The 20,406-nt window shown below is 41.7% G+C and overlaps 1 long non-coding RNA gene across 1 annotated transcript; it reads left to right on the forward strand.

Moving 5' to 3' along the window:
• The first annotated feature begins 1,032 nt into the window (after window positions 1-1,032).
• Window positions 1,033-8,734, forward strand: LOC119900177. The gene is made up of 4 exons (XR_005444016.1): window positions 1,033-1,165; window positions 1,469-2,137; window positions 7,402-7,484; window positions 8,686-8,734. It is a non-coding gene; the product is annotated as an uncharacterized LOC119900177 (long non-coding RNA).
• The last annotated feature ends 11,672 nt before the right edge of the window (window positions 8,735-20,406 follow it).

A 20,406-nucleotide genomic window follows, 5' to 3' on the forward strand; every position in this document is an offset into this window, starting at 1 on the left:
CAGAAATATTCAGATGTGGAAACAGCTAAAATTAATGGTATTATGAGAAAATGTTGATCTATAGATGCCATAATTAAATTAACTCTTTGAATCTTTTTTAAAAATTAGATTCAATAGGTTTATTATTGGGCGAAGCTTCTAACTATTTCTATAAAACATCTTTTACAACAAGAAACAAAAGTTCTTTTAATGACTACATCTCCCATGAGTCTCAGCCATCAGCAGGCTGTTGAAACCTCGTGTCAGCTGTAGTTCTTGAGAACTCATACTTGTTGTTAATGTGATGAAACCTTTGAAACAGAAGTCTGACATCAACAAATCTTTACTCAAGGTCGACTTACTCACTTTTAAACACATCTAACTGTTCCAAATCCATCCAGTGAGTGGACCTTGAGTTAAGATTTTTATTTGGTGCCAAAATCTGTGTTCAGACATCAATGTCCAGTTCAGCTGCAGATACTTGTTTACATTGAAATATGGACAGAATGTTTTTACCAAAATAATTACTGCATTTTAATAATTTGATCATTCTTCTCACTGTTACGGAAGCTCTAAGAGGCCATACAATAAAATATATATTTTTTACTCCATTTTCCCATTATAACGGGAAAATTATGTTTTGATGTCGAGATAACAAACCATAGCTGAATACAGGGGTGCGTTTCTTTAAGATAATTTCAGAGTAAATGTCTGTGTTACTGGTTAGCTCAGTTGGTAGGGCACATCTGTGTGTTTGACTCTGGCTCTCAACAACATTTTTTTCTTCTTTTGTGAGTTTGTATTATCCTCTTCAGCAAAGTTGTTATGAAGAGATTCCGAGGAATCCAATGGCACATTCCCCGACGGCTATTTCAAAGGTTATAGTCATCAGGGAATGTGTTAAATGGATTCCCCTGAATGAGAAGCACAGGAATCTCCTCTGCAGCTCATTGATGGGGAAATGAGCTGCAAAAAATATTTATGCCCGCCCACCGAAAAGTGTGCACGTATAAAAGGCCTCTCCCTCCCGGGCTGAATTTCAGTGCCAGTACCATCCCTGCCTCGAGTATAGCTCTGGCAAACATCCTCGCTCCTTCAGGTGCATTTTAGGAATTGAGCCGTCCTTCCAGATGGTGCACTGAGAACGATTTTCGGGTCACGGGAAGGAAGACAGAGGGTCGAGGAGGTACAAAATAGGGACATGAGAAGAGCCCACAGCCTCTGGTGGTTAACTAACTCAGATTGTATCTTATTCTTTCGGATGTGGTAGGCAACAGAAAAAGTTAACATGCTAGCCTACACCTGACTTTGTGCCACTTCTTTGCTGATTTTCAAAATAAAAGTGAGCAAAGCCCTGTATCTCTTTCTTAAGAACTGACTATGGTGGGGTATAAAACCCCATATCCTTTACTGAAGTAGAAATACCACCAAGAAAAGTAAAAGTTAACAGTACAGTTCTTTGTGTTTTAATATTGTTCAATGTGTGCAGGCCAGAGATCTTCACAAGTTTATGCTGCTTAAGTCTCTCTTTGGAATAATAATTGGTTCATGGCTGTGCATCAGGTAGGGAATGCACTTTGCTCTGCATGTTGATCATCTATAGTTTACTTATTTTTGTTTAACACAAATATTCAACTCTTATCTACATGATGGTATTGATAAGATCACTCAGGACCAGCCTATTGAACTAAGTAGAGTAAGTCTACATATTAGAGAGAAACCTGTGTTTAATCCACCCATTCTTACTTTCTCCCTGTGCTTCTCAAAAAGTATGTTTCCTGAATAAATAACAGCTGCTGCGTAAAAGCCAAGATCAGTTTCACAGGCGACATTTTGTTTAATGAATTCACCGTCTGACATGTAAAACAAATAGCAGCCAAGTTTAATAAGCTGTAAATGAAAAGTGAAAGATTTTCTGCCGGGTTGTGAAAGAGTGATGCAGGCTGCTTTCCAGCACCAGTGGCATAATGTGCAGACCAGTCAGACTGCATACTTTGATAAAACCAGTTCTGATGGAGAGACAGCAGCTTCAGTTTACAGGGCTGATTATTGGCGGAGTAACCGTGATATTAATGAGCAGGTCTCTGTTTTTACAGACGGACTTGGACGAGACGCCATCAAGCTGCTGATCTGACGGACATCCACAGGAACAAGCTGAGTGAGTCTCATGTTGTTTTTTGTAATGGCAATCCAGGCTCTTTGAAGATTTAAATTAGTTTGGCTCATTTTTTCCTCTGTGATTGTCTCACTGTCCATATAAAGAGGAGTGGCTTTAGGACAGGCAGTGAAATTTAGCCACAATAATAAGAACAACTTGTTACGCAGCTTATGTGATGTTAAACACTTTTGTTTCTTTGCCAACCTCATTCATTTAGTCAATGGTGTCTCCTATAGTGTTTATAGGACTTATCAAGATGGTTGAGCTTCAGCGTCCACTTTCTCTGGTGTACAAACACTGCTTCAACCTCTCATCAACAACTCCCGTCTCACACTGGGTGAAATTTCTTCTGTTTAGCTTTTCTGTCAGTATTTGCCGTCCTTGTGTTCATGCAGTCAGGATTCCATGCATCTATTGTCAAGGGCCGCGGGGGCAGTCAATATTTCTTAATATTAATTTGAAGCATTTCTGTGGTTCACTCAAGATAAACTCAGCTAAGCAGTTTGTCTTCTTTTCAAAAAGCTTTGTTTTTTGGTTTACAGTTTTTTCTCCATTGCTTAAACACTATAACTAGGCTTTTGAACTGAAATTTCTTTTTTTTCAAAAAGCACACCCATTTCTCTAAATTCTACACACAAATCCCTTCATTTCACTCAATCAGCACAGGTTGAGCTCAGTTAGCTCACAGCAAACCCAGGTGGTAACACAAACAGTCCAAATTGATAACACACCAATCAGAAGCTTCAATAGAAAGAAAGAAGGTCCAGAGTCAGTTCATTCAGTTTTAGAACAATGGATCCAGAGAAATCTGAAGGAAAAGGTGTAGGACACGATAGAGGAGGAGGAGGAGGAGTTGGAGGAGGAGATGGGATAGGAGGAAGATGAGGAAGTGGTAGAGGCAGAGCGGGAGGAAGGCAGAGGTATAGGGAGCAGGAGGAGGGGTTGAGGGAGGTGGAGGATGAGAATCTCTGGCCTGTCCCAGACGACAGGACGCTGGGGCACAATAATTAGTTGTTTGGTAGGTTGAACTGTTCAGTACACTGAGGAATAAAAAAATGGTCACATGTTTACATTGGTTATTTCTTTTGTTGTGTTCCTCATGTGAAAAGGTTTCTGTAGTATTGTTTTGAATTGATCTCACCAATGTGTCAGACTGTGTAGTGTGTGTGTTTCTGAGGGCTTGTGTGTCATGTCTGAGGGCAAAGTTTGTTTTTTCAGTAAGATTGAATGGTTTTGAGTGTAAAGCTTCATTTTGACCTGAAAATAGGATGTTTGGGGAATTTGTGGATTTGTGTTCAGAGTTTTGAGAGAAAAAAAAGACCTTAGATGGGAAATCTGACACTTATTTTGGAAGTAAATTTAATAATTCTATGTACGTAATAAGAAATGTTTACATTTCAAAGACAAAAGACAGTAAATCTCAAAGTTGTTAATGCAGCATTCTCTTGCAAGAATTTAAAATGTTTTTAGTAGAGAGTTGAGAGATTTAGTCTCTGAGTTTTCTGTTCAGAATATTAAAGAGTAGCTCAGCAGGAGAGGAGCCATTTTGAATGTTTGCTTGTTTCCTTTGAGTCGCTGTCACTGTAAAAACAACAACTAAAGTCGAAACTGAAGTGGTGCCAACAAACCTTGTCATTAGTGGTGGAATGCAGGAAAACCAGTTTTCAGGTCTCTGCTGCCAGCTGCTGTAGAGTAGAAATGTGTTGTTCGTAGGACTCCTGCTTTCATTTACACACACAGTGATTGGATTGTACTTATTGGGAGATATATATATATATTCTTCCCCTAAGAGAGTTTTGAATGCTATTTTGTCTATAAAAAAAAACTATAAAACATCAAGACTTCCTTCTTGAGTGTTTGGCCTTCAAAATAAAACACAGAACTTTAAAGTGAAAAAAAAAAACTCCCATCAGCTCTATGAGGCTATTTTTTGGTTAGAAGTGGAGTAGCTGGGTAGGATGCTTCCTACTCTTATTTTTCCTGAACAATGAGAAGACGCAGCAACTCTGTCCAATAACAAAGCACTGTTAATCCATGTAAAGCATCAGTAGTTCCAAGAGTAATTTCTGAATATTTCTACTGAAAGAAGAGTTGAATGAGAAGTTGTTTGTGGGTCTTTGGTGGTTCAGACGTACAATTAACACAGCCTGTTAACATAACTAAGACCAAATAGGAGACTTGAGACGTGACAACCTGACAGGTAACATGGCACACCTTTGATGAAGAAAGTCTCTTATTTATTGTTTGTAGATCTGAATATTCATGAATTTGTTCAGTAATTATTCTATGATCTGTGACTTTTTGGCCAAAAGGATTTCATTTGTAATTCAATCTGAATCAGCAGCAGGAAACAACTTAGATTTTACAGTTTTTCTCGATTGTTTACACACATTTTCTGAAAGAATGCTTCATATTCTCAGAACTCTACACACAAATAAAAAAACACACACACAATTCTCCTGCAAAATGAAACTTTACATTCAAAACAATGTTATTTCTTCTCAAAAAGGTATTTTGTTTTCAAATGACACACAAACCATCATATGAATAGACATTCATAAGAACCAGCTGAACACTGATGTGCTCAATGTAAAACACTATGATGAATGGAAAACACTTCTTCTCCATTCATCATAATGACTTAGGCATTTTTTTTTGTTCAGTGTTACACTTACTACAAACAGTACATACATGTGTGTACAAGTACAAGTGTGTTGTAAAATATTTGAGAATATTGTTTTTATACTCAGAACACACACATACACGGTAACAAATATATTTTATTTGTCCCACAAAAACAGTGTACACAGTGTACATCCCATTCCCAACCAACACAAAGTTGCACATACAAAACAACAGAAGAATTCACTGTACACAGTTACAGTAAACCTAAAAACAAACTATGCTGCATCCTCTCTTCTGTTGCGGTCTGGCCACAGCACCTCATCCGCATCACAAGCAATGTTTTCCCTGGCCAAGCAGCGGGGGAAATATGGCCTAGCATGGCGATTCCAGCCATGAAAAGCATCAGCTGCTATATCTCCACATGCATCCTCCATAGCTTGGAGAAGAGGTATACGCCTTTGTGGATTTTGGTCATACACTTTCCATCTCCAGGCAGAAAACAATTCCTCAATAGGATTGAGGAATGGAGAATATGGAGGGAGATAAACAACTAAAAAGCGTGGGTGGGCAGTGAACCAGTTCCGAACCAGAGCAGCCCTGTGGAAACTTACGTTGTCCCAAATGACAACGTACCTGAGCTGCTCTGGGCCGTCTACCTGATCTGATGAGTGTGTTGTGTAGGGTGTCCAGGAATGTGATCAGATGGGCGGTGTTGTAGGGGCCAAGGGCAGCATGGTGATGGATAATCGCTGCACACATTGTGATGTTCACTCCGCGCTGGCCAGGGACTTCAACAATGGCACGCTGGCCGATGACATTTCTTCCCCTCTTTGGTCTTTTTTGTGAGCTTGAACCCAACCTCATCAATGAAGATGAACTGGTGCTCCACTGCAGCCACCTCTAGCTCAAGGACTCTCTGAAACACACATGACAATATCAGAAATAGACATGGAGTGGTCACTATTGTGAAGCACAATATTATGATTACAATGTATAATTTACTGTATTCAGTGTTGAGAGTATGCATCAATTGTGGGACTCACTTTCACATAATTATATCGCAATTCTTTGACTCTGAATTGCGTTCAAATGGCACCCTGTAGACCTGCTTCATCCTGAGATGATTTCTGCGCACGGTCCAGTGTTGATAAGCTTACCCTATCAATATTTTGAAATATGTCATTGTTTTCTATTATTTTTCTTTGTATTTGCTGTAATGTTATGGCGTAGTTTTCTAGGACCATATTTATGATTTCCTTTTTATTCTCTGTGCAAAACACACGAGCTGTTTCTTTTCCCTGAGACAAATTTAGGAACATTCGGGTTGTGATGTTAGACCCTCTAGGAAGCAAAGATCATAATGTTTTCCCTGGTTTGTATTGTCAGGTTTGGTTTTTGACCAAATACTTGCAAGACTATGACATTACCATCAGCCTCTGCTGTACGTTGTGTTTAGTAGGGCTGCCTCAAACACAATGTTTTGGGCTCTGGAGCTCTGGAAGTATTGTTTCGCTTATTGTTTTATCCGTACGATAGATCGATATCACAGACTAATGGGACAGTCTCCCCTTGCTCTACCCCTCCCCTACAGTATACTGATAATCACATGTGGTACAGAGAGAGGCTGGGCAGGGCAAGCCAGTGAAAACCGAATATTTGTGCATCACTGCTATGAGCTAATGCTAGCGTGGTTGTTGACTCTTGGTCTGGTTCATATTTCATCCACTGCACAGACAGGAAACAGGAAGCCCTTCTGTTCAGTGCAGAGCTGACTCGTGTTGTCGCTTTCTTTACATCTAAAAAAGTTAAAATTGTGGCTTCATGATCTTATTTTTCAGTGTTGTTTGGTGTCATGAGCCTTGTTGCTAGCATTGCTAAAAACAATTTCAAGAACTAAAAACTTGTGGAACAAAAGCTAGCAGAGAATGAACTTAAGGTCTTTACATCTGTGGTTTTCTGAATGAATGAATTAATCTGACATTACACGAGCATCCTGATTAACATTTACCATTTCCATTTAATGGCGCTATCTGAGCAGAGTTTCAGGAGCAGGGCCACACCTCAATCATGCCACATCAGGCCTTCCTATGAGAACAGAATTAAGACGAGCTCTTTCAAAGTTTCCATCAACCCTTATCAAAAGACTCTTCAACAACAACCAGCCTCCATCTAAAACTTCTGACTGGACTATAGCCACTCTGTCAGGCTTTCTGTAGGACCCAAAAACAGGAGAGTTTTATTAGAGAAAAGACTGGGAGTCAGGGGACGGAGACAGTGATGTACTTTCACTGGTGAGGGTTTGCCAGTGGTAACGCAAAGTCCGGCTGTAGGAGAGACACTAGAGAGAGAACACAAAAAAACACAGAACAGAAACACACTACGCATCCCTCACTCACGCAAAGGAAAAAAGAAAACATACAGGGGGGTCGGGACACTATTCAAAAAATGGTCAAGGATAAAGGAATTTCTTGTTGCAGAACAGATGATACAGCAAAACTCTTTAATGCTCTAATGTCAGTTTGTCATGCCCTCAGTCCCATCAACACCAGCACACACATGGTTACGTCAGCACCACTGTTTAGGAGAGTTTTCTTGGATCCTCCAGCTCAACTGATTGTGAAAATGTTCTCCTGTTCCAGCCCTTCTTTCCATTCCAGGAAACAGCTCATCTTTTCTCTGCTGATTTCAAGAGTGTTCTTCATCACATCGCTTTGAAGAAACTGTAAGTTGCTTTGTTTGATAGTTTGACACCAAGTTTGTCTTTAGTCCCTTCAGGGTTTGTTTCTTGCTGTCTAATGTTTGTAGTACTTGTTCACTTCTTATTTCATTAGAGAGTTTGGAGAACTCATGTGAGAACTCTCTGCATGTTGTTGGATTATTGATTTACTGGAATCAAACAGTCTGATGAACGGCTGTTTATTTCCTTTCTTCAACTGTCAGAAAACAAACTGCATTGTTCTTTTCAAACCGTCGTCTCCACCAGCGTAAAGTCAAACACAACATTTCCTGTCAAACCTGAAGAGGAACATTCTTGTCTCTTTTGAATTCTCAATCAGACCACAAGTGCAGTTTTAGATCAGGCTGTTTATTCACTTGTGTTGTCAGACCAAGAGGATAACAGAAGTGCACCCCAGGATCTGCACTGAACAAAGCTAAACCAACCCTTTTTACAGTTGGTCATATATAACTCCATGTGACGAGGTCACAATGCAACTCCACACCAAACATGGCCTGGAGAATAGTCCACTACAGTCTTTGTCCAGACATGCAAAGACTTAGTCAAAGATGAGCAATGTACAATCCAGAGTCAAATTCCTCGTATGTGTACACATACCTGGCAATAAAGCTGATTCTGATTCTTCTGGTTTTCCTCTCACACCATACTTCCATACATGTGATATGAAATTATACTGTGGTGGTCTGAATGACTCTCCAAACATCTATGCTGTTATAAGAAATGTTATAAACATCATCCAGGGTATTACTTCTCCTGGTGAGGGTGTGGACATGTTGGTGGAGTTTATATGAAATAGTTGGAGGTCTGTTTGATTAAAATCACCAGCTCCAATAAAAACACCATCTGGTTGTTATATCATGTGACTCCTGATGACCTCATACAGTTCCTGTAGCGCTTTTTTAGAGTTTGCTTCATGTTTCATATCTTTGTGTGAGTGAATGTAAAGTTGCATGGTGTGTGTGCTGCAGCTTCATGCCTCCATCTAGTGGACTGATAGTAGAAGTCCAGCAGCTGATGGCAGCTTCCTCTGCCTCACGCTGCTGTCTGACTGCATTCAGCTGCCACTGATATGAAACAGAAACTAGCAGCCAATCAGTGGAGGAGCAGCTGATCTTTTTCCAGGAGAAATGATGGAAAGGAGGATTTGAGTTGATGTGCAGATGAATGATTTGTGTTTCCTCTCCAGGTGAAAGTGGATGTGAGTTGAGCAGCATGAGTCAGTGTGAGGACAGAGAGGAGGGAGTCCCTCCCTCTAAAAGCACTCTGTGTGGGGAACATGACAGCCAGACCAAAGCTCAGAGGTGAGATGAGGATCTCTAACTGTCCAGGACTCAAATCACTCCACCATCATTATTCACTCTCAAAGCTCTGTGTGTGTTGTGTTGAAGCCCAGAGCAGCAGCAGGGACCAGACTCTGCTGGACCTGGACCTGGACCTGAGCCCAGCTGCATGTCCTTCAAGAGTGACCGGTCAATGGATGATTTCGTTGATTTTAAGCGAGGACATGTGTCTGACAGACAGTAAGTATCAGTCAGTATTAAACAGTGTTGGCCAATCAGAGCTAAATGTTCATGTCTCCCTCCTCATGTTGCTCCCTGCTGATGTTTGTCCTCATTAAATCCAGTCTGACCAGTTGTCCTTATAATGTCCATGTTCTCCTAGAATGATGATGAAGGTTAGAGCCAGATTAGGATTAAAGGACAGGTCCACATGTTTTCCAGTCTGTCCCTAAACAACACTGACATGCCCATATGTCCACTGAAAGAGTTGGTGGTGGCTGAATTGTTCCTCCTGTGCACACTGGCCCTTCTCCTGTGTTATCTTTTGTATTGCCTGTGGCCTGTACTACAAAGCGAGGTAACTGGCTTATCCAGGTAACTTCAGGAGTAACTTTGTGACATCGGGTGTAACTTTCTGATTAACCCGTACTACGAAAGGTGCATAGGTGTTACCCGAGGTCTGTTGCCATGGTGATTTACACTGCATCTCTAAACTGCTCCGAGCAGGTTTTGTTCGTGGTTAACTCGAGGTTACCCTGCACTTGGACTAAACACCACATCTGTACTCAGTGTTAATGTTGAGAGGTTGGATATTATTACCACCGCTTCATTAAATATTTTTAGATTTCATCATGACTTGTTCCACTGCAGCTAAAATGAAATTATTCTTCAGCAGCATTACGTTCAGCTAGCCCTGCAGCCTCTGTGATTTTAGAGAGGAGATTTTAATTAAATAACCGGACAGTTTCTGAGATGTAGCCCATCTGTAGGCTATAACTGAATTATCCTCAATGTTTTCACATAATTAATTATTAACTCTGGTGTTTTCTTTTGAAGATGCCTAATCCACGGCCAAGTCTGTAAGGTGCATGATAATATAGTGATTGCGGGCTAAACTCATTTCCTCACTGCTAAATCCTATGGCAGAGTCAAATATAACTTTTCACTGCATGCATAATACACGGCAGAGGTGTGTGTGGTATGTTGCTGCCTTGCAAAGTGAAGATTCTCTCATAGAATAGACTTTTTTGGCTTAATTCTTCCATTGCAATGAACATAATAAGCAGTGTAACTTTACATCTTAATCATATTACACATAAAAGAATAGTCCATAAAATACATAATAGAGAATCAGCCTACTATAAGAACACTGGCTGTTTCTCAATACCAAGTCCGGACTTCTGTACTTTAAAGCTCTGACTTGGCAAGTTCGGCTCAGGAGTACAAACTTCCAGGAACGGGAGCACGCAGTCAGTCATTCAGCAATTGGAACAGCTGCGGACTTGATGAAGATTGGACCCCTTAGCAGGCATGACCTCACATCTCCGAAAACGTCGTAGACAATTTTTAAATCAGCTCTGTCTTGAGAAATCGACCACACATTTGGAGTTTAAACAACTGCTGCATAAAAAACCTCTTAAAACCATTCCACAGTCCACACAAGTCACCACCATAAACAGTATATTACTGGACAAAGCCACCCCGCTGATTTGAATGGAGAGCAGTGAAGCCAGTTTTGGATAATAAAATACTACTACATGGCTACTTCCATGCAGGCTTGGTATAACAAGCCTCCTTGGCTTTGTTGGCCGCCACGGTGTTAGATTTAGCCGTTAACGTGCCTTTAAACTGCTCATATCCTGACACCATCAAGCTACACATTTCAGGGGAAAATATGGAGCATGCGCAGTTTGAGAAAACTCTGCCTGCACAGCCGAACACGCCCCTTTTATGCGAACGCAAACCAACTCCAATTAACACCAACTCAACTAACCAACATCTTATCCACCGTCATAGTTCTGTTTAACTCCAGTGTAGTTGGTCAGAGTTTGTTACCCTGAGTTTACTTGATAACCCTGAGTTAACTCTGAGTAGGTTGAACTTATACATTTATACAGCCCCACAGCCTCAGTGATTTAGAGAGGAAATCTTTATTAAATTCAGGGGCCAATTTCTGAGATGTAGACCATCTGAATGTGTTAACAGAATTATCCATTTTTAGATTTGATACATACGTGGAAAACAAAACCATCAAATAATATAATGATATATGCTTAAGACAACTGTGTAAATAGTAAAACAATACAAACGCAAACAGGGCAATTGAAGTGCTTTTTAAGTTTAGAAACATTTTGAGTCCCCCTCTCTTGCCTCACGGTGGTTTGGTCCTCTGTCTGCTTCCCTTCACAGGAGCCCGGTGGCAGAAAACCAGTTCAAATCCGTCAGTAGTTATGGAGCTCAAGTAATGTTAAGCAGGCTGCATGGCTTTGTCTTTAATACAGATGATGCTGAGTCATTCATAAATTAATCATGACAAAAAGTTATGATAACCGATTATTTTTCCATGAGCCCACTCTGTTACTACCTAACATTACCGAGCTTATTTGGCAGCTTGTTTAACAGTTTTGGACTGGGGACTGAAATAGGCCGTTTATTTTCACTGCCTACTCGGCACCGACCCATGACCGAGCTGTGTCAAATATCCAGTTTTCTGCCGGTGTTATGCCGAATTCTGCCTGCCTGCCGAGAATTGCTTACACTGCTGAGAAAAGAAATGGATGCAAATCTCGGCAGGTAGTAGCCTACAAAATCTGTTCTGCTGGATTATGCATCCACCTCTTTAGGTCCTTTTCAGACACTTTGCTGTGCTTCTTGATCAAACGTTATCACCACATATATTTACAAAATCTCAAGGAATGGTACTGCTACTAAGTGTATTAAAATATTAAACGCTCTAAATGTTCATAAAATATGTACTTCGAATATTTTATCACCATTGATGAACCCCACAAAGAATATTATAGTGTTTAAAAGCAGTATTTGGAGGTGCATGCAATTCTCGGCAGGTCGGCAAACTTCACATTGAACATTACAAACACACTGCACGGCATGTGTCACATGTGTGCACAGACAGTAACCTCAAGTCACACACACACACACACACACACACACACACACACAGGCTAAAATTAGCTATTTTAAATAAAACTGCTGACAGATAAAGTCAGAGCAGACAGAGAGAGACAGGTGCTTGTGTGTCTGATGGGGAAAACCAAGGTGAGCAGATTACTGTAGTTTGATTAAACAAAAATAAATTGGAAAATTAAGTAGAATTAAAGTGGTGTGCAATTTATTTTCAGCTCCTTCCAGTGAAAATGTTATTTTATAATCAGTGTTTCATTATGACCGTACAATTTAAACCAGTGAGAACAGCCAACATTTATACTGGGACTGATGGGAATCCTAGATTTTTCCAATAAACAGTTACAAAAATGTTTGTGTACGCTGTCAGTAACAGATCCTAGAAAGAAAGAAAATCGGAAAAATGTCATCTGTGCATCTCTTACCACAGCAATATACCTGTGTGTGAACCGATATTAGGCTACCGTTGTGTTGGGTTTTGCTTATTATGATGTTAAGTGGCAGATCAGTTGGCTTGCTTCCATTAAATATCTAATAATATAAATATATATTTAAAAATAAAAAAATCCCCCTCACACCCCTTGCGGGGTGGTAATAATAATAATCTTTATTTGTAGAGCACTTTTCAAAAACAAGTTACAAAGTGCTTTAACAAGTGTAAAGACAAGAATACCCAAAAGACAATAATACAAAAACAATACAAGATAAAAGCATGAAAACATTGAAAAGACTAAAATACACGTTTAAGATAAATATAAAATTAGTAAAATAGAATAAAATAAAAGGGATATAATAAAGTCAAATAAGATCGGGAAAGGCTCTCATATAAAAGTATGTTTTAAGAAGGGACTTCTGAGTTGATTAAAATCAGCACTGAGTTCACTGACTCAGCCGACCTGATTTCCTCGGGCAGGCTGTTCCAGAGCCTCGGGGCCCTGACAGCAAACGCTCTGTCCCCTTTAGTTTTCAGTCGAGACTCTGGAATAGACAACAGACCTCTGCCCGAGGATCTCAAGGTACGTGCTGGTGTGTATGGGACTAAAAGTTCAGAAATATAACAAGGCGAGAGGCCATGAAGAGCTTTAAAAGTGATCAATAGAATTTTAAAGTCAATTCTAAAACATACTGGGAGCCAGTGTAATGAAGCTAAAATAGAAGTAATGTGGTCATATTTCTGCTTTGTCTGAGTTCAGCTGGAGGCTATTATTTGACATCCATTTTTTAATTTCACAAAGGCAGTTGTTAAGTGAGCTCAGCATTCCAGGGTCTGTGGATCTGACGGGCAAGTATATTTGTGTGTCATCAGCATAAATATGAAAAGAAATGCCATGTTTATGGATAATATGTCCAAGGGGAAGCAGATACAAGTAAAACAAAATGGGTCATAAGACCGACCCCTGAGGCACACCATATTTAACCGGACAGAATGAGGAGTTGTTTACAGACACGCAAAACTTCCTATTTGACAGGTAGGATGAAAACCATTCTAGGCCAGTACCAGAGATCCCCACCCAGTGCCTCAGTCTGTCTAACATGATGTTGTGATCAATGGTGTCAAAAGCAGCGCTAAGGTCCAGGAGTACCAGGACTGAGCACATGCCTTCATCAGCAGACATTAAAAGGTCATTGGTGACTTTAAGCAGGGCAGTCTCAGTGCTGTGGTACTTCCTAAAACCAGACTGAAACTTTTCAAATATTTTGTTATTTTCCAGTACAGTGAGCAGCTGTTTGGACACAATTCTTTCTAGAATCTTTGCAATAAAAGGCAGTTTTGAAATTGGTCTAAAATTATGTGGGAGGGAGGGATCTAAACCAGGTTTCTTTAAAAGTGGGTTCACGCAAGCCGTTTTAAAATAATCAGGGACACAACCAGTAGATAGGGAGCTGTTGAAAACAGAGATCAAATGGGGCCCAACAGAATCCATTACTTTCAGTAAAAACTTTGTAGGTATTACATCAAGTGGGCTGGAGGACACTCTCATTTGTGATACTGTTTTTAAAAGCTCAGACAAGTCGATGGGATAAAACTGGTTAAAACTCTCTTGTTGCTGGTGAGGAACCTCTGAGTAAGAGGCCGCGAGGTAATAGAGGCTCTGATTGACACCACCTTATTGGTAAAATAAGATAAAAACAATTCACAGTCATCATTACTTCCAGCTGAAGCACAAGGAGGGGTTGGTTTTATCAGCTGATCCACAGTCTTAAACAGAAACATGGGATTGTGTTTATGTGTAGTTTATGTGAGTTCAGAAAAATTGTGTGTTCTGGTATGTGTCATCCTCAAGCTCGGGTCCTCTACCAGAGGCCTGGGAGTTTGAGGGTTCTGTGCAGTATCTTAGCTGTTCCTAGGACTGCACTTTTCTGGACAGAGACCTCTGATGTTTTACCTGGAATCTGCTGTAGCCACTCTCCCAGGTTGGGGGTCACAGCCGAGTGCTCCGATCACCACTGGCAACACTGTTGCTCTTACTTTCCACATCTTTTCTAGCTCCTCTTTCAGCCCTTGGTATTTCTCAAGCTTCTCGTGTTCCTTCTTCTTGATATCCAACGAAGGTTAAAATGAAGGGCAACTGGACTTGGTTGAAGCTACTGGAAGACGTTTCGTCCCTTATCCAAAGGACTTCTTCAGTTCTGACTGACTGGCATGTGGATGACACCTGGGTCAAAATCAAAAGCCAGGAAGTGCAAGCCTTCACAGAACACATCAACTCTGTGGACAGTAACATCAGGTTCACACGAGAAGATGTTCACAACAACAGTTTGGCCTTCCTGGACTGCGCTGTACACATTGAAGAGGACAGGAGCCTGCAGATTGGTGTTTACAGAAAACCCACACACACAGACCAATACCTACTCTTCGATTCACACCACCCACTGGAGCACAAGCTAGGGGTCATGAGAACACTGCACCACAGAGCGGAAAACATACCAACAAGCGCCCAAGCCAGAGAGAAGGAACAGAACCACCTGAAGGGGGCACTTACAGCCTGTGGATACCCTAAATGGGCCTTTGTGAAGACAACCACAAAATCCAAGAAGAACAAAACTACAGGGGAGGAGGAAAAGAAGGTCAAACGCAACAACATTGTGATTCCATACGTGTCTGGAGTATCAGAGAAACTCAGGAGGATTTTTAACAAACATAACATCCCTGTGTTTTTTAAACCCAAGAACACACTAAGACAGATGCTGGTACACCCCAAAGACCGCACACCCAAACACAAGAAAAGCAATCTAGTGTATGCGGTCCAATGCAGTGAGGAATGCACAGACCTCTATATTGGGGAGACTAAACAACCACTACACAAACGCATGGCTCAACACAGAAGGGCCAACTCCTCAGGTCAAGACTCTGCAGTCTACTTACATCTGAAGGACAGAGGACACTCGTTTGAGGACCACCAGGTGCACATTTTAGACAGAGAAGATGGATGGTTTGAAAGAGGTGTCAAGGAAGCCATCTACACCAGGGTTGAGAAGCCGTCATTGAACAGGGGAGGGGGTCTACGCCACCACTTATCCCCCACTTACAATGCTGTCCTTTCATCACTTCCCAGGAAACTCAACAAACGTAACCTATTGGCCTCAGGTGAAGATACCAACGATGGTCGTTCAGTCTTGGCCACAGGTAGTCTCAACGACTGTAACGACTGTCGTCACAGCAACAAGGAACACTAACGAACCAGCGGTATCGATGACCCGAGATAACGACCCCACTGAGGTTAAATAGCTGAGTTTCCCTGCCAGTCAGTCAGAACTGAAGAAGTCCTTTGGATAAGGGACGAAACGTCTTCCAGTAGCTTCAACCAAGTCCAGTTGCCCTTCATTTTAACCTTCGTTGGATAACTATGACCTGGATGACTGAGAATCTTCATAGACTTCTTCTTGATGTTGTTGTCGTTTGGGATTGCCACATCTATCACTACTGCCATCTTCTGCTGTCTGTCGATCAACACGATGTCTGGTTGGTTAGACATCACCAGTTTGTCAGTCTGGATCTTGAAGTCCCACAGGATCTTAGCTTGGTCATTCTCAACTACCTTAGGAGGTGTCTTCCATTTTGACCTTGGGACTTCCAGCCCATACTCATGGCAGATGTTCCTGTGCACTATGACAGCTACCTGGTTATGGCGTTCCATGTACGCACTTCCTGCCTGCATCTTACACCCTGCTGTTATGTGCTGTGCTGTCTCAGGGGCATCCTTGCACAGTCTGCACCAGGGGTCCTGCCTGGTGTGGTAGACCCCAGCCTCTATTGATCTTGTACTGAGTGCCTGTTCTTGTGCCGCCATGATTAGTGCTTCTGTGCTGTCCTTCAGTCCAGCCTTTTCCAGCCACTGGTAGGAATTCTCAGAACCACTTCTTCTATTTGTCTGTGGTACATGCCGTGCAGTGGCTTTCCCTCCATGAAGGTTCTTCATCTTCCTTGACCTCACCCTCGGGTTTCTGCTGCCTGAGGTATTCACTAAGCCCTTCTCCTGGATCTTTGTCATTTCATCCTGGACAGTGGTCTTGACACTCACTAGCCCTCGGCCTCCCTCGCTACGCTTGGTGTACAGTCTCAGGGTGCTGAATTTGGGGTGAAACCCTCCATGCATTGTGAGGAGCTTTCTCGTCTTTATATCAGTAGCCTCCATCTCCTCCTTTGGCCAGTTTATTATACCAGCGGGGTATCTGATGACTGGCAGGGCGTATGTGTTGATGGCTCAGATCTTGTTTTTCCCCTTTCAGCTGAGTTTTCACTAATTATATATATATATATATATATATATATATATATATATATATATATATATATATATATATATATATATATATATATATATAAAAAGAGACATCCTCTATGCCAGGAAAAAAAAAAATTACTATGTAGCCTAGAGGACGCAAGTTATTTAGGATAATATGGCTGCGTGGTGAACCTATGAACTTAAGTCACACTTAAACAACTATTACTTTGTGTTGTTGGCCAGAAAAAAAAGTAATAAGACTTCTCTCTGTGTACATGTATCCTATAGGCCTACAATTACAATTTTGGCTGTATTATTTGTGTCCCCCTCAAAAATTGCTCTCGTGACATTTTATGTTTATTGTCCCCCACAAACTGTGAGATGAAATTTACGCCAATGATTTAATATATTATGTGGCCAAAAAATACGGAGCCAGGGTGGGGGTTAATAATCTGAGAAAAAAAAATCCTAGATGAAGGTGGCAAAATCTGAATACCATCCATGGCCAAGACTCTAAAGTCCCAATGTGGTTGACAGTATGGTGATTGTGTGCTAAAATCACAAGTATTTCCTCTTTGCTTAATCCGAATGCGAAGTTGCCTATAAAATCAATCATTAGTCTGCCTTTATTGTCTGTGTTTCGGTCCTATCCCTGTTGTCCTGCATAAGCATTGATGACACGTAGCTTTGGTTTGATCCTGAATTCTGTGGATTTCTTTGTTTTATCGTAACATTTCTCTCACTCAAACTGCTACAACTATATTTTTAATCATACCAATTTGCACTGGACAGGTAGCATCCAGTTAGCTGTGTTTTGCTGTTAAAAGTATTATAGAGGTCAACAACAGCTGGAGAGACTAAACCAGACAAGCTGGTGAACCAAAACAGTAAAGTGAAAGTTCAGAAATGCAGACTGGACATTTGATTCACAGCCGGATCAGTAAGACCACCGATGCTTTGATGTGAGAGGAAACCATCTGATTCAATGTTGCAATCAACAATTAACTGAAATGAATGACCTTGTGTCTGTCTCTGTGTGGACAGACATAATGTGAGCTAACTCTTCATGATTCCTCCACAGAGTCGACCAGCAGAGCTCAGAGGTTCCCAGTGGTCAGTCTGCCCAGCAGCTTCAAACACATCTGGACTCCATATTTATGGTCTGTACATGTACAACAACTACTTTTCCATCTATTCTGTTCACAATAATCTCCACGCTGCACTTTTTAGACCAGTGGATTGTCAGTCTGTCCAACATGGATCTGATGTTTGGTTCCATGATTTGACTTTGATTGTGTCCTTCATATAATATTCTGTTCCAGCTGCTGGAGGAGAACATTGTCACTTTTGTGAAGAACGAGCTGAAGAAGATTCAGAAGGGTCTGAGTTCAGATTGCCCAGAATGCTTGGAGAGTCAGAAGGAGGATGAGGAGGTGTTGGAGGGTGAGGAGGAAGAGCAGAGGAGGAGCAGCAGAGAGGCATTTCTGAAGATCACACTGCACTTCCTGAGGAGAATGAAGCAGGATGAGCTGGCTGAGCGTCTGCAGAGCAGTAAGAGGATTTCTCTAAAGATTTAAGCTGCTGGATAAACGGGACATTTACTGTCATTTCACCAGATGGAGGGAAACATGTTTCTATATGTAGTCGTTAGAGGAATGACATTGTGAAATACTGACTTCATGATATATTAATTAATCTTATTTGTTGCTTCATCCAGGACCTTCTGTTGTAGATTGTCAGCGTAAACTTAAATCTAAGCTGAAGAAGAAGTTCCAGTGTGTGTTTGAGGGGATTGCTAAAGCAGGAAACCCAACCCTTCTGAACCAGATCTACACAGAGCTCTACATCACAGAGGGAGGGACTGCAGAGGTCAATGATGAACATGAGGTCAGACAGATTGAAACAGCATCCAGGAAACCAGCCAGACCAGAAACAACCATCAGACAAGAAGACATCTTTAAAGCCTCACCTGGAAGAGATGAACCAATCAGAACAGTGATGACAAAGGGAGTGGCTGGCATTGGGAAAACAGTCTTAACACAGAAGTTCACTCTGGACTGGGCTGAAGACGAAGCCAACCAGGACATACAGTTCACATTTCCATTCACTTTCAGAGAGCTGAATGTGATGAAAGAGAAAAAGTACAGCTTGGTGGAACTTGTTCATCTCTTCTTTACTGAAACCAAAGAAGCAGGAATCTGCAGCTTTGAAGAGTTCCAGGTTTTGTTCATCTTTGACGGTCTGGATGAGTGTCGACTTCCTCTGGACTTCCACAACAATGAGGTCCTGACTGATGTTACAGAGTCCACCTCAGTGGATGTGCTGCTGACAAACCTCATCAGGGGAACCTGCTTCCCTCTGCTCGCCTCTGGATAACCACACGACCTGCAGCAGCCAATCAGATCCCTCCTGGGTGTGTTGACATGGTGACAGAGATCAGAGGGTTCACTGACCCACAGAAGGAGGAGTACTTCAGGAAGAGATTCAGAGATGAGGAGCAGGCCAGCAGGATCATCTCCCACATCAAGACATCACGAAGCCTCCACATCATGTGCCACATCCCAGTCTTCTGCTGGATCACTGCTACAGTTCTGGAGGAGGTGTTGAAGACCAGAGAGGGAGGAGAGCTGCCCAAGACCCTGACTGAGATGTACATCCCTTCCTGGTGGTTCAGTCCAAAGTGAAGAACATTAAGTATGATGGAGGAGCTGAGACAGATCCACACTGGAGTCCAGAGAGCAGGAAGATGATTGAGTCTCTGGGAAAACTGGCTTTTGAGCAGCTGCAGAAAGGCAACCTGATCTTCTATGAATCAGACCTGACAGAGTGTGGCATCGATATCAGAGCAGCCTCAATGTACTCAGGAGTGTTCACACAGATCTTTAAAGAGGAGAGAGGGCTGTACCAGGACAAGGTGTTCTGCTTCGTCCATCTGAGCGTTCAGGAGTTTCTGGCTGCTCTTCATGTCCATCTGACCTTCATCAACTCTGGTGTCAATCTGCTGGCAGAAGAACAATCAACCTCCCAGAAGTCTGAAACAAGAAAGATGAATCTGCAGTGACACAGTTCTACCACAGTGCTGTGGACCAGGCCTTACAGAGTCCAAATGGACACCTGGACTTGTTCCTCCGCTTCCTCCTGGGTCTTTCACTGCAGACCAATCAGACTCTCCTACGAGGCCTGCTGACACAGACAGGAAGTAGCTCAAAAACCAAACAGGTAACAGTCAAGTACATCAAGAAGAAGATTGAAAGACTCCCTCTGCAGAGAGAAGCATCAATCTGTTCCACTGTCTGAATGAACTGAAGGATCATTCTCTAGTTGATCAGATCCAAAAGTCCCTGAGTTCAGAAGTCTCTCCACAGATAAACTCTCTCCTGCTCAGTGGTCAGCTCTGGTCTTCATCTTACTGTCATCAGAAAAAGATCTGGACGTGTTTGACCTGAAGAAATACTCTGCTTCAGAGGAGGCTCTTCTGAGGCTGCTGCCAGTGGTCAAAGCTTCAAAAAGCTCTGTAAGTGATATTTATTCATCAATAAAACTCTATACTTCAAATGGAGGAAAAAGTAACTTGTTACTGGTTACTCCTGATTCAGTCTTGATTTCCTGCTTTAATTCAACTATGTCTTCTTCCTCAGACTGAGTCTCTGTAACCTCTCAGAGAGAAGCTGTGAAGCTCTGTCCTCAGTTCTCAGCTCCCAGTCCTCTTGTCTGAGAGAGCTGGACCTGAGTAACAACAACCTGCAGGATTCAGGAGTG

This window comes from Micropterus salmoides, unplaced genomic scaffold, assembly GCF_014851395.1.
Source record: "Micropterus salmoides isolate LMB-PRFRI ecotype aquatic unplaced genomic scaffold, ASM1485139v1 Ms_hic_scaffold_1295, whole genome shotgun sequence".
Classification (NCBI taxonomy): Eukaryota; Metazoa; Chordata; class Actinopteri; order Centrarchiformes; family Centrarchidae; genus Micropterus; species Micropterus salmoides.